Raw genomic sequence first — 16,248 nt, forward strand, 5'->3', positions numbered from 1 at the left:
TACTTGAAATAAGTTAAGTATTTTTAAGCCTATTTAAACAAATTTTACGTCCATGGATATTTTTAACTTGTGTTCAGTTTTAGAACTCCGGCATAAAATTTCCAAAAAGATACTCTTTTATCGATAATTTTTGGATAAGTATGTTGTACGTTATTTGTTACCAAGCTTTGCGATTAAGACCAGCTATTGGCTGATGATGGAAGCGTTCCATCATGGAAAACGCTCATGTGATGGTTGAAACGAAAGAAAAAAATTATCTCCTTGAAAAGAAACCTGTGCAATTCCCTTCCAGTGAGTCGCGAAAAATTATCTTCCATTTCGAGCAAAACTCCGATCAAATCACAGGCATAAAAAAGTAATAAATGGTGAGATGTTTCCTTCAACCCCCGTGACGATCCAAAGAAGCAATCCCACCCTGTAATGGTTAGGGGCTGGGCGCGGTTAGGGTGATGTTCGAAGGAAGATTTCCGCATCCCCAGCACTTTTGCACCCCCAACAACTGGTGCGTTTCTTCCCCGTCTTTTTCAATGGGCCTACTACAGGAGCGATGCATCATGGGAGCCCCAAACCGCATCACAAGAGGATGGGAAGACGAGAGCGGCTGCGCCCGTAATGAATCCTAGTCGAAGTAAATCTGCTGGTGACTGCAGATATCGAGAGCAGTATCGGGCATTACGAGATGGATTGCCGCGCGATTCAATTCCTCGAAAGTGGGGGATGTAGAGAGAGGGAATAAAACAAAAGACGTACGAAAAAAGGAAGATGCAAACTAACACCCAACGAAACACACGAAGGTACTCTTAAACAGTAGCGACTCGATCAGTAGCGATCGCGCTCATCTCCCTTCTTTTGTCTCATGTATCTCTCGTGATAGTATCCCAGGATGATGTCGTCGTCCTTGAAGCATGTATGTACCACGACGCGCGCGCTCTTTTGCAGTCCATTGTTTATTAATAATGGATTCGCGTTCCGTCGAGATGGCACATAAGCACACAATAAGTGGATGCGTTGAGCTATCATTTCCGACTGCGTCTGCATTTTCCGCAGCCATGCCCAAGTGTGCTATTTGCCTCGATAATTCCTCAAACATGGCCAAATCGCCCTAGTCTGTCGGGAGTATTCGAAGTGCTGTCCCAGCGTTTAATTCGGCGAGCGGTATTGATTCAAGACGAAGCGAATAAATAGATGAGGCGATCAGTATTTCCTCGCTGCTCATATTTAGGGACTTAAAAGAAAAAGAATCTGATCCGCTGTACTCCGTCCTAGCATGTGTTTCACGTCCACAATTTCACGTTCGAAATTGATAAAAGGCAATAATTTCAATGGGTAAAAGAATACCTTGATAAGGAATTTTTATTTTCAAAAAGGAATATGTACACGTACAGATTTATGGAATGTATGGTATTCGCATTTTTAATGGCTCAAATTCAGTGAGTCATATGTTACACGGGCGTGTATATAGCTCTGCCTCCTCAGATCCCAGCGGAAAAGGCCTTTAGCATATTCTGGTCTCTCTGACATTCTTACGATTTGTTTCTGCCGATTGTTCCTTATGGATCGTTTTGTTCGTTGGTATCTAATCTACTTAAAATGCATCCTATGAATACCAAGCAGTTCTTGGTGTTCATACCTTACAGGCTTTCTGACTGTTACCAGGTTGGACCCAGGGCTACCGCAATGACTTTGGTGCCTATGAAAAGCTTCCCTGCGATGTTCACATGGTGATTGTCACGCCCCCACACAGCAGGGGCAAGGAGGTATAGGGCAACACTGTTATACAATTCGACAATTTTCCACTATTGTTCGACAGTTATTTGACAATTTTTACACGGGTTTATGGCGATTTTAGACAGGGACGACTTTATGTCGTATCTCGTCTCGTTTGCTCCAAATATATGAAAAAATCTGTCAGTCATTGGTCGAAAGTGGGTTTTATTCTATATAGCAGTGACGTCAAGGCAAAATTAGCATAGCCGGAACGGACTATCCTTAGCTCCGTCGGCGCAGCTACGAATTAAGGCTGGGGGGAGGGGGGTTTAGGTGCAACTTATACCGGGGAGTGTGGGGGTATCGAATACCCACCAGGATAAGCGGTAGGTGCGAGATTAATAAATTGCGGAATTTTAAGATATATGGTTCAAAATGGTGAGTTCTACGGCTTTCTGAGGAATATTTTATAAATACTTACACCATTCTATTAGTAATATCAATCCAATTAAGTAAAATAGATGAAACTTTAAAATTTCTCTGAGCTCTGGGGGGGGGGGGGGGGGGGGGGGGGTTAACCCCCTAAACCCCCCCTCCCTGCGCCACTGCATTGTATTGCTACTCGTTGACAGGAAAAGTGGCAATACAATTCACCATTATGGCTACTTAGGCATTCTATCTTTTCAATAGAGTTTTCTCTGTTGTTTAAAGTCAATTTTTACATTTCATACGAAGACGATGTTTCAGTTTTCTCCCATGGATGCCATGCGCCAACGAAAGTATTATGTACTGCATTCGATATATCCTTACATTGGTGGAAATTGAAAATTGCTTCGCCATGAGGGATGATTTCCATCGAAATTCACTCTGCCATTGACACAGGAGGAGGAAATATCTCACTCCCGCTGAATATTTTCTCTTCGATCCGATAAAAGAACTTCCAAATAAACGACAGTAACGGGAAGTAAAAGCTAGGCAGGAGCCATTTCAAAAACTCTCCAGGGGCATAAAATCTATCCATGCAATTTGATAAAAAGATTTGAATTCGAGATGCACTGAAAACGCCATACATCCTCAGCCTCACCCTCAGGTAGAAGGCAGTGATAGTAAATTCGGATACAGGTCGATTTACAACCCCGATATAAAGTGAAATTACCGAAACTGACAACACTTGCAACCTGCACCATGAACAGCATTGTTGAAACTCTCCAATGTGAATATAATTTTCAGTTTTAATGGCATTAGAAGGATATCTCTAATCACTTAAGGCAGCGCCATATATAAGACAGAGTTGGAGTGGGAATAAGAGCTGCAATACAAGGGAGACAAGGAGGAAAATGTTGCCATAGCGACAGCTCTTCATGCCATGGTGAGATAACCGCCCGCCTTTTTTAGCACACTCCCTTCGCTAGAACTATGGCGAAAGCAATTTCATCCACCTATCTCAAGCCAAATTCTCCTCAGACTGTACAAAGGCAACTTCCCCATGTGGGTACCTATGAAATCCCATCCTTCTGTTCTGAAATGCTCCCCGGTTTCCGCCCGCGTCGATGACTCAAACATTTCGGCATCCGACTCGGACACCTTTGAGAAGGATTCGGTTATTTCCACACACAAACGCAGTATTTGGAAAACAATAACTATTTATTGGTTCATACACTACAGCGAAAAATAATAAATAACTAATAATACACCTAGCGGTGGCGTCCGTGAGGCAGCAAAACATGTGACGACCGGCCGGCGCTCGTTATAGTGGCGAGAGATTCGTATCGCGGCGCCACACCTTCTCTAGGGAAATGAGCGTCATAAGGAAAAAAAAAACATGGCATTCGTGGGACTGCCGTTGGAAGTAAAAACTTTTTATTTTAAAAATTTTGGGAAATGATTGATGTTAAAAAATGTACAAGAAGCCTATGCTACTAACTGGATTAGGAATGTAAACTGTATAGTAGCGGTGACGGTGACGATGTCGCGAGCCCAATGTCTTTCCCCCCATCTACAATAGTGCTCAACGCGCCATACGAAGTTTTCACTTCAAAAAGTGTCAAGGGTGAGGTTCTGACCGATATTTTTAAGCCTGAGCACAGTTCCCGATCATCGCTCGCCTGGATAGCAATGACAGTTGTACTTTAGCCTTCTACAGGCTTTTCATAAAAGAGTGCGATTTCAGATATGCAAAGGAAGGTACCAGGTATCAAAAGCAGCATTTATAGACAAAAATTCGCCATCATTGAATTCGTTGTTTCGTTGCTTGATTGAACGGGATTGAACGGGATTAATCAAGCAACGAAGTAAAGCTACCTTAGATTTGGTCAGAAGTTGAATATCTTTTGAAAATTTTTTCGAGCGAATAAGGGCGCACATATTGAAGCTTATCAATTACCTAAAACACTGTTTAAGGCAACTAATTCGTAAAATAAAAAAATGTACTGTAAGTAATTCTGTTTTCATTTAAACTATATTCAAAACCGTACCATTCTTTTATGATAACACCGTATTGTTAGCACCCGTTATCCCAAAGCTGGAGGAGTACGGTAACGTATTTGGTCTAGCCTTGGGCTTCGGAACAAAGTGTCCTAGGATCAAATCACATCTGCACCCTCGGGTTATAACTCAAAGTGACCCTTAGCTAGAGAACCTCGCAATATTAGTGGAATCTCTCCAATAGCGTGCATATATGCACAAATATAACTTTAAGCTACGCATTAAATTCAAGATAGGAGAAATTGTGCGGTCCTTGTCCAATAGCTAACAATGTATGGAATAGATCAACAAAGTAACTTTATTGGAGAATGCGGAAAAGTTTAAAATATGAATTTGAACTACATCGCCAGTAATGGGCGGTGAAATCTTTGAGATATTTCTTCTCGTGAAGTTAGGCGAATCATTTCGTTGACGAGAGGGTGTAGAGTTAGGATCTCGCCCTTCACATTTCTTCTCTTTTCGACAAGTTTCTAACGATGCCACAGACATTTTTAGTGGGAAGATACAACACCACCTAGTCTAGGTGGTGTTGGAAGATATGTACTGCCTCAAATTTAATTACTATTTACGCCTTAGTAACTGAATGAGTAATGATGTTTTCTTTTTCTTAATAGAGCCTATTTCCTCATCTATGTATGGATTTGTTTATCAATTGTTAATGAGTCATATAAGAAAATTTGGGAAATCAAATGTTATCTTTTTCTCCCTATTTTGATCTCTACTTTTGCTAGATGTGAGTAAGACCGCGTGGCCTAATGGATAAGGCGTCGGACTTCGGATCCGAAGATTGCAGGTTCGAGTCCTGTCGCGGTCGATCTTATTTTTTGCCGGCCTCGGCGGCGGCGGGTTAAAGTCCTTGCCTGCTATTCTAGGGGATGCGGGTTCGAATCCTGCTGGGGTGGGTTTTCTCCCATCAAGGGCTTGGAATTATTTTCGTATCTATCTACTTAATCGTGACAGAGCTCTATATAGTCCTAAATTCAGTTGTGCGAAAAATCCACGGAGAAAAAATCATTCGCCTTGACCGGGATTCGAACTCGGATCCCTCTATTTCTAGTCGACTGCTTTATCTGCGACAAGGTGGTATGGACTGCAGTTATCACCGTGGCTAGTTCCGGTATACTTAACCTAAATTCGGTTTTTGATACATAAAGACGACATTATTATTGTTATCATCTTCATCTCCTTTCACTTTGTCGCATCAACTTCCAAAAGCCCATATGCATGCCTCTATCTTTCTATCTTTGCTGTAACTAACATATCCTTCTCGTCTCTAACACTCTCTGGCACGTCCTTTCACTAGCCGAGCATCGGAAATAATAAAATTAATTACTTTTTATCACTATCATATCCTAAGATTTGTTTAACTCTGCTTTCCAGTTCTCCGATCAGATAATCTACTCACAACTACGTTATTTTCCTCTTTCACATCCTTCTTTACCAGATTAGATATATTTAATTCGTGCACTGTCTTTCGAAGACTTTCTTTTTAATGCCTCTAAATATGGTCGATCAGCTTTAATCACCTTCTATTTAGGTTTTTCATAAGGCTTCTCCTATCTATTACTCTTTTTAGGAATTCATTAGTGCTTAATCTGTCGATTCATTTATTTATCGTCTTTCTCCTGCAGCCCCACAGTTCAAATGCCTCCACCATTATTTTCTCCGCATCTGTCATTGTCCATGCTTCACTTCCGATATCATACTCCAAATCTAAGTTACAATAAATTGTTTCCTTACTTCCATGTTTACGATCTTTTACTTCTATGTTAATAAATTTTATTGAATCATAGGTACACACAAAAATAATACGTAGTACACAACTATGGCATTGGAGATTATACATTTATGAAGACAATGTACTTGGTTTATATAGAATTATTGAGCAGTGAACTGTAGGTCTTAGTCTTGAACTATACGTGTGGGTGTTTTTTCATTGCCTCGTCTCTGATTCCATTGATCACTTAAGAAAACTTGTTCAAATAATTATTGATGAAGGTTTTTATTTAGATTGTTTAAGTTAAATGTTACTAGTAATCTGGTCTAGTAAGAAAAGATGGTTGTAAAAAATACTGTGGTTATATAATGGCCACGTCTCAGAACAATTTCAAACCTTTTATCTCTTCTTTTCCTAGTAATCTTAAGGTAGTTGTTTTTTATTTCAAGTTTTGTAGAATTTCTTATTTACCTGTCCCCTCCATTCCATTTTTTTCAGTTTCCAAATTTATGTCAGTTCAAGATTAATTTCTTTTACTCTACCGTAGCACAACCTTCACGTTCATTCAAAAGCACGTATGGAATAAAAGTTTAAGAAAAAAATTAGTCGTTATCTCTATATCTACGTTGCCAATAGGTAACTGATAAGTGTCTATTGTTTTGAAATTATTGTTTCTCCAAAACTTTTCTTTTCCTTATCACCGTCCAGAAATTATTTTTGCTGTTAAAAGGCAGCACATGTATAAGTTGTGAAGAGAATGTAGAAGTCGAATGGGTGCAGAGGGTAAGTAACAGCGAACTGAGCGACATGATGGGTGAAGAGGGGAGACCTCTGTTGGAGATACGGAGGAGACAGAGGGTTTGGATGGGACGAGTATAAAGCGTGGAGGGGATGCTGAATACCGTGTTAGAGGGAAGAATGTTAGGTAAACATGGAAGGAGGAGCAGTGGCGCAACGATAGGGGGATAAACCCCCCCAGAGCTCGTAGAAATTTTAAATTTTAATTCATTTTACTTAATTGGATTAATATTATTTATAGAATAGTGTAAGGATTGATAAATTATGCCCGTATACCGTAAAACTCATCATTTTGAACCATTTATCTTAATTTTTTTCTGGGGAGGGCAGTACCTCCCACTTACCCTGGCGGGTATTCCAGACCGCCCAGTATTAGTTGCGCCTAAAACACCCACATCCTTAGTTATTAGCTGCGCCCCTGAGGAGGAGAATAAGATTTACATGTAGGACGGATGGGAATAGACGTTATTATTCACTGATGACGGAATTCAATATGGCAGGGAGAACAGTCCATCGTGATTCGCAATATGATCCATGTAAACCTTTTTTATGCGATAGGACAAATGAATAATTTTCAATTATAAATTTTTGCATGAAGATTTTCACAGCTTCTTTTATCAACGTTGGTGGTGGTTTTCCGGGATTCTCTTGATAACGCTCCTAGTAGGAGGAGTGAAACGTTGAGTGTGAAAATGTTACCTATGCAGCAATAGGGTAGTTTCCTTCATCAAAGAAAACGAAAGGCATTGATTGCGATTCGTTACCCACCATTAGTGTATTCATAATACACAAATTATTTGGTTTTTGAAATACCGGTTTAGACGAATGGCAAGGGTCCATTTTTATCCTCATTTGAAAAGGGCCAGATTGGCGCCCATGCGGTGCCACTCCACGTGACGTCACAGGGACCTAGTTTCTATACGAGAAGATAGAAGTTATACGTCGTCTGAGGTTACCATTGCATGCATGAGGCGCAGAGCTCAGGGAAACATGTCTTAACAATCACTTATTAAAACTGGCTAAGGTCGGAAAGTTTTCCTCGTTTGATAAGTTATTAATAATCCTTATTTAAGCCAAGCGCTACCAGCCAGCAGGGTACTAGGCTAGCCGCTAGCAGCCTGCGTCGTATCAGCGCTAAGCCTCGCCTCAAGGTCACCTCGCAGGGCGGGAGGGGGAACCAGAAATACGTCACGCGGAGAGACTTCCCGACATTCATACTTAAGCGTCGCGTTTTCGCGCGCTTGAAAATTTTCAGTTTTCATTTAATCGCGAAAAATAGATATCGTCATTTAAAAATCTAAAATCGTGAAATACGTACTCCAGGAGTAATAATCGTTCGATTTAGGCAATAAAAAATAATAGGAAACCACCCTATTCCCGAAAACTACCACCAACATTTACAATTATAAACTTAACAAAACCCGATATAACGATAATGCTTATTAACTCTTTCGCTATCACGGTAATTTTCGTTTTCTCTCCCAGAAAGCTCAAACCCGATTCCAGAAAACATTAGGCGTTTTATAAATTGGTATCTATTTAAACAAATCTTTTGTATTGTCAATAACAGACACTTTGTTACTCCCACGAAGTATTTATAAAAAAATTCTCTTTTATCACCACTTTCGGCTGTTACACCATTATCAAATATAGAAAATATTTTATTTAATTTGATAGTGGTGAAACAGCCGAAACCGGTCAGAAAATAGAAATTTTTATAAATATTTTTTATAATAAGTTAGAAAGTGTTTGTTATTGATAGTATGGAGCCCTTCCTCCACATATAAGCTTAAAGTTTTGATTCAATGGTTTTTGTTTGTACAGCACTGAATGCTGAAGAAGAAATGCCAATTAATCAGGGGTGATAATCATTTATAGAGGTTTTATAGGGAATCTGCAATAATTCAGGAGGTGGTAGGAGAAACAATTTTAAGCATTTTTTTTGTCCAATGCACATGGGGTCTCAACTCCATAGTTATTGGGCCACGGGAATGCAAACACATTTTTTAATCCACTTTGCAGATACCATGAAAACGTTTTTTCTTGGTATCCCGCCTTTTCGACATTATGTTTAATACTCTGGATCTTTAAGGACATCAAATAATTAAGGTTGGACGAAAATGAGATTGCAAAACCGTACTTCTGATACTCGCTCAAAGTTTTCCTTTAATTATACTCAAAGATATCTTTAAAAACCCAGAGTATTAAATTATCGTTTTATCTAAATGTTTGAATACGTAAGAAAAACTGTTTTCATGGTAACTGCAAGGAGCGTCCAAAAATGTTTGCATTGCCATAGCTTAGTAACTAAGGCGTTACGATCCCATGATGAAGAAGAAGAAATGCTTAAATTATCTTAAAATTTAATCCCCTACTACCTCTTAATTTTATGCAGATTCATTCTGAAATGCCCTGTATATTCTCTCGTAAGAAAGCTAAACGAACTCAAATAGGTAATATAAAAACATTTTTACATGGGGTTGACACGGGGCTGATATACTTTGAGCTTTTAAGGTTTTATAACCATACCCAATCATTAATAAACAAGAAGGTGAGAACCCATGAGCAGTGGCGTAGCCAGGAATCCAAAACCTGGGGTGGAAATAAAAAAAACGGGGTACCAATTGTTAGTAGAGAGTTTTAAACTATTTTCGATACTTTTCATAATCGAAAAAACTTCATTTTACGAAGAAATATTTTAATTCATGATATTTAAATATTTTTTCTTTTACGAAGCAAAGTAATTCTGTTCGAATATTTCAGGAGGAGGGTCCGGACCCCCTGTATCCCCCCTTGCTACGCCACTGGCCGAGTGATTTTTATTTTTAAAGAGGCTTACTAAAAGAAATTTGATGTGGAAAACAAACTAGATCAACTCGATATCATTTAACAGCGCATTTGATTTTCCAATCGATATCAGCACAGAACAGAAACTCAGTCGTATCCCCTGACCACCAAGTTTTGTATACGTCTTTTACGAATTTCTTTACCTAATTCTGTTTAAAAGAATACTTATATTTCATTCTCCCCCCCTTCAAATGTATTATCTAATATATTAAGCAATTCAATCGCAATAAGCGTAGATAGTTCTGCCGCTTCGGTGTTCGGCAGCGTTTAATCTGAAAACTGTTTCCTCCAATTCGCTTTTCCAGAATGGAGCAAGAGAGAGGGTAGGTATATGATGAAGGGGTGACATGGTTATATCCCCTTCCATCTCCCGCCACACATTTCACATGGTGCCTCTCACGAGAGCACACATCATAACTTCCTTGGAACGGGTCCCACCCAACCCCACCTCTTTCGACCAAAGAGATTTGAGTGAGCAAGGGAGCTCATGTGGGAAGGGAAGCAGCGGCTTTTAACGGCTAATATGACGGTCGCCATTCAAATACGTTCCTCATATATCCACCGCGCGGCGCCACCTGCCCATCTGCCCCATTTCACCGGCGTACCTTATCAACCCCGTTTGACTCTCATTCCTCTTCCTCACCTTACTCTGGTATCCCATGTTCTCGTCATATTACCTCTCTCTCTAGAAGTACATATGTGTTTGCAAACGTAATACCAAGAGATGCCTTTTCTCTCTCCCAAAGTGAAAATTGAATATCCAGCAAGTGCTTTGAAAGATAGACACCAATTTAATGGAAAGTACGATTAAATAGGGTAAAATTGGAAAATGATAAAGTTGCGTTAACTTGCGGTATCTATTTATACCACCGTATTGTTGCTCTTGAGTTTTCCATACAATTTGCTGGGTATTTCTTTAAAACGAAGTCATGTTTTTCATATTAATCACAGATCACGAATATTCATTGTTTTAAAGTATCATAACTGCTACAGCAGCCAAAGTAAATATGCACTAATCGTATGATAATAAAAGAAGTAATTCAATAATTTTTAGGAAGTTATATCCATATTGGCTTACTATATTTACTCAACCCTTTAACTTACTATCCTGAATATAAATGTTCTCTAATCTGTTTCTTTAGGTGAAACCCAGTACTCTGAGCGGTCCACTGAATTTCTAGCAGATGTGTGACCTTAAGAATGGATTGTTTTTTCGATTCCACCTCGCAGGTGTAGCATTTTGCCGTGATTGTGAAAGGCTAGTATTCATGTAGTAGTATTTGCTGAAAAATAGAGCATAAAATCATTGAATTACCCCGTAATTTCATTTAATCTATTACTGCACTTTCATCTTGTCCTTGGGGCATCAATATTGGCCTTGATCATATTCTAAAACATTTATAATGTTCATTGTGATGACCAGAATGACTTATTACGTTGTAATAATTTTATAAACACGTAGTATTTTTATACTCCAATTTTAGGCACCTATAAATTAAATTATTATTATAATAAATCTTAAGATTCTGCTACTAGCCCGTTTTTACCCTGAAATCTAAAAAGGTTAAGACTGTATTTAGGTTATCCTGGTAGAAGAGTAGCAGAATTTTTCGCACACCCATTTCCTGAGCTGAGATAAACTCACTCCAACAGGACACGAACTGATAGGGTGGTTTTCTATTATTTTATTTGCCTAAATCAAAAGATTATTTCTCCAGGAGTACTTATTTCACGCTTTTAGATTTTTAAATGACAATATCTATTTTTCGCGATTTTATGAAAAGTGAGAAATTTCATGCGCGCGAAAACGTGACAGCTAAGTATGAATCCTGGGAAAAGCCCGTGTGACGTCATTCTGGTTCTGGCTGCCGCCGTGCGAAGCTATGAACGCCGCTACGATGCATGCTGCTGGCAGGTAGCAGAGTACCCTGCTGGCAGGTATCACTTGGCTTAAATAAGGATTATTAATACCTTATCAAACGAAGGAAACTTTCTGACCATAGGCAATTTTAATAGGTGATTATTAAGAGATGTTTCCCTGAGCACTGTGCCACATGCATGCATTGGTAATCTCAGACTGTAAAACTCGTTTTAAACTCCTGACTACTCGTGTAGCATCTAGGTCCCTGTGACGTCACGTGGAGTGGCATCGCTTGGCCGCCAATCTGGCCTTTTTAAAATGAGGTAAAAATAGACCATTGCCATTCGTCTAAACTGGGATTTCTAAAACCAAATAATAAGTATATTAAGGATATACTAATGTTGGGTAACGAATCGAAATTAATGCCTTTCGTTTTCTTCGATAAAGGAAACTACCGTATAATCCCCCCCCCCCCCCCTCGTCCTCTCTCTATTCCTATTTGGTAGCTACACTAGTAGTACCAAAAGGATTATATCAGTATATTTTAAAGATTTCCAAATATATCGGTGAACACATTTAGAAATCTGTATATTATACATATTTTATGCATGCCTGATGATCCATGGTCCTTGATTATACCAGAAGCTTGAAAATATATAAATAATATCCTTACGGCGTAACCAGGGATCATCAGACATGTATAACATATGTATAATATACAGATCTATGACGAGTTATACGTATGTAATCTATGTAAAATCCATATTATGGCAACAGATATAATACGTATGTTGAATGATTTTTTATATAGACTGCGTGACTTTGCGTTCATCGACGTGACACAAGCGGAAAATAGAGACAGTCAAACTTCGAGAACACCAACTTATTTATTTTCGGTTACCAACCAAACTATTCCGACAATTAACAATCGATAGTATCGATACACCCAGTATCACAAATACATATGTAATATATACATTACCAAATTTATGTATTCATATTTTCCAACAATGTATAATATCTTGATATTATCTGTGTGGTAGAGGGCATTTGCATGTATTTTATACAGATAATATATGTATACAGTGTATACTATGATACATATTAAATCTAGATATAATCATTTTGGTGCTACTAATGTAGATTCGCCGGCTTCGAGCAACTCCACATTCACCGCACGTCCTGGTGCATGCTTCTAATCTTCCAGCCGAACTGTGCGCCATTTGACGGATCGCATCTTCATATCTTCCTATATGTGGATCCAAACGTCCCGACGAGCCCCTTGCATATATGTGGTACTCTATACATATGTGAAGCGGCTCGCGAGAGTGCAGTTCACAGATTGAATGGCTGTCTGCTTAGGTCGTATTGAATCCATTTCTCCAACACCACCACCAGTCTCGCTTCGCTCCATTCACACCTTTGCTTCCTCCCCATTCTTCTTATAACGCTCCAGTAACCCGTATTCCCCACCAAACTAGTTGTGCCATCTAGTGACATCATTTCATTTTTAAGAGCGACACGGAGAACATAATATTAGAGCCCCACTACATTTCCAGGTCCGACAAAAGCGATAAATTAAGAGTGATGTTTTGCCGAACGGATATATATGGGAAATCGTTTTTACCCCGAACCATAAAGGACTTTAATGAATGATAGTCGTAATTTCGCTAGAGCACTTGAGCTAGAGCTGGTGTCCTAACACCCCCTACCACACGTCGGTATTTTAACTTATTATGTCTTTTGTTAACCAGTGTCGGAACGGCGTTTCGGCACCATGTCATCACTTGTGCCATCTACATATCTATGTATCGGAGTTCTCGATATTAATCTGCCGATGCATCTAAAACAACTTTTTTTTTTTGAGAAGTAGGCGAAAGAGTCCCTCTTTGCACACGCTAATGCTTACCTAACTTCGTTTGTCTGTGCAATCGTGAATTTTGAATGAAAAAGTCACGAAATTTCGACAAAATATGTAGTAATTGTCTTGTACGTGTTTTAAGTATAGCAAAATTGAGTGAATTACCATTTTTTTTCCTCAGAACGGCCATCTTTCTTTGAAAAAGTGCATTAGTCATGATGAGTATCGAAGTTTATATATACATGTGCCTGTGATATGGGCATATTTCATCGATTACACGACTATTGACATCTTTGAAATATATTTAGTCCTTAACTGTCAACATATGCCCCGTTCAGATTAGGATTGTCCCAGCGATCGTCCTAACGATAGTTGGCAGAAATAGCCGTGTGATTACATGCCACTTTACGATGGTTAGGCGCTGCGGCACCGGAAGAGGAAGCGTCAAGAGAAAGAAGAAAAGTTTGTGAAATTCAGATCGCTCTATTTTTTCTCATGAATTTGTCCAAGCAAGGTAGAATATGGGCGAAAGAAAAATTATTCTTTAAATACACATTGAACACAGTAATATCTTGACCATGCATACCTCACCAGCTTTGCCAACCGTCAATTTCTCGTTCACTTAAATTTCAGCACTGGAGGGCAGCACTGGATTCAACCATCGTAGTGTGAATGCACGATAATTCCAACGATCACTGAAATAATCGTAATGCAATGAACGAGGCAATACATTTGCCTTCTACATCGATGCATCGAGCATTTCCGATACATTGAATTAAGTTGTAAACATCTTCTTATTCATTTTGTGGCGGTCTGTACTCTGTTTGCCATATTTAGTCTTGATGGGAATTTTGATTAAAGAGTAAATATGAATAAGAACGATATTCAGCTTCTGCACATGTAACTGAAATAGAAATAGCAAAATCCGGTATCACGTGATGAGTCTAATTGGTTTAGACGGTGATAGAGTTTGTTTTCATGTTATTTCGATTTTAATTCATTTCTCAGGTATAAGAAGATGTTTCATGATTTTTAAAATTTCTATTCATAAGCTCGTAATTTGCAATATCCGTTTTCAGTAATAATGCTCATGTTTGGGGTTCAATGTTGGCCCAATCCAAAGCATAGCCCTGGTTTCTGTGAGGTCACATTAAAGGCTCTTGTTTTTATTCGCTCGAATGTTGCAATAGCCGTCACAACTGTAGCTGGTCAACCAACAAGCTAACCTGTATCGGTGATAGACATTACGAGGTAAAATTATCATATTTTAGTTACAGGGTAGGTTTTGACTTAAGTTCTCAATATGCTATGAAAATTTCAAGTTGATAGCTTATCTTTTTAGCTAGTGATGCCTTATGAAAAAAACATGTGACGGGTTGCGAGTTTGAAGTTGTGAATTCCTCTTAAAACCTTTTCATGCGTAGCACATAAGGACGAATGTCTGTGCTATAACGACATAAAAAGAAAGAACTAATTTCTTCAAAATCAGCTGAACACACCCTCAATGTGTTACCTATGAACCGTCACGCTAGCAATAGTAAGAATGTGAGTAGTTTCGTTGAAGTCCTAGACTGTGATAAACACACAAATTTGATTAATCTTCTGCCAAATCTGAAGGCGATTAGTTGCGCCTAAATTACTTTTGAAGTGGTTGCGGTCTTCCTTCTTCCTTAAATTTGAAATCCTAAGATATTATATTATTCCGTGAAATTTTACATTAATGTGAAATGCTATAGCAATAAGGTAATGTGAAATTTCACGGAATTTTTTTGACTGCATTTGAAGAAATTAGTTTGTCTTGTGTTTAATGATTAAATTATTCTTGGAGTATAGGTCATATAATGTAAAAAGTTATTTACCAACGTTTCGGTTTATTTTCAAACCTTATTCAGGGCTATGAATGAAAAAATGAGAGTGCAATAAATTACAAGGATATACAATATTGATACATAATTAAAGGTTACACAACACTTGTTTTATAATAATACAATAAAAAATGAGAAGGGAATACACAAGAATTTTGACATACAATGTTGGTGGTTGCTTTTGGGAAATTCTGCTGAAATGCTGTTTTCTCTTGAAAACGATCCCAGTAGGAGTGAAATGTCGAGCCGATGATGTTACCTACGACATTGATAAAAGAATCTGTGAAAATCTTCATAAAAAATTTTGACATACCTTAGTTTAGCACATATTTGTTTATTGATAGTAGGTAACTAAGCTATTATCTAACCTAGTTACCATTAATTTCGATTAATTAATGCTGATTTATTACAAATAAAAGTAAATTTTGCTAAAGTTTTCAATGTCTGATTTTTATTACAGCTGTTAATTTATTTAGATATGTGAACCATTTCTTTGAATAGTCTTTCTCTCAAATTATTCTCATGATCTAAAATTTCGGCGTTGTCAAAATCAAAAACATGGCCACTGTTAATGCTATGGCTAGCAAGGGTACACCTTGTTATACCACATTTTATTGATGACTTGTGTCCTGAATTCCTATTTTTTTAAATGTGATTTTTGTTCTATAGAGCAAGTGTTACAATCGAGGCATGAAATTTTATATATTATATTACTTTTCAGATTTTTAGAGGTTTCTGATTTTATTTTTGAGTATAGAAGCTTGTTTAGAGTGCTATGATTTTTGTGTGCATCTTTGATGTGAAATCCTGTTTTTTAAATATTGTGATGTTTGTCGTATGTTTTTCCTTTGTTCGTCGTCCTAATTCAGGCATGTGCGTCACGCTTTTGGTGGCATAATATGTTATTATTCACTTTCGGTCGACTGATTTTGAGCCAGACGTAAATTTTCTCCGTTGATATGGTCCGTATCTTGTGTCCTTCGAACGTAGCCAGTTTGAAGAGTAGGTACCCACCTCCACCGTGGACGCAAGGGTTGACTCGGCCGGTTATTGCCTTTACCATAAATCTCCCGCCTTATTGGAGAGATCAGTGAACGCGAAACTTAAT

General features: G+C 38.4%; 1 non-coding gene across 1 annotated transcript; it reads left to right on the plus strand.

The window, feature by feature from the left end:
- The first annotated feature begins 4,932 nt into the window (after positions 1–4,932).
- Positions 4,933–5,005, plus strand: Trnar-ucg. The gene has a single exon. It is a non-coding gene; the product is annotated as a tRNA-Arg (tRNA).
- Positions 5,006–16,248: the final 11,243 nt, after the last annotated feature.

This window comes from Ischnura elegans, chromosome 12 (genome assembly GCF_921293095.1).
Source record: "Ischnura elegans chromosome 12, ioIscEleg1.1, whole genome shotgun sequence".
NCBI lineage: Eukaryota > Metazoa > Arthropoda > Insecta > Odonata > Coenagrionidae > Ischnura > Ischnura elegans.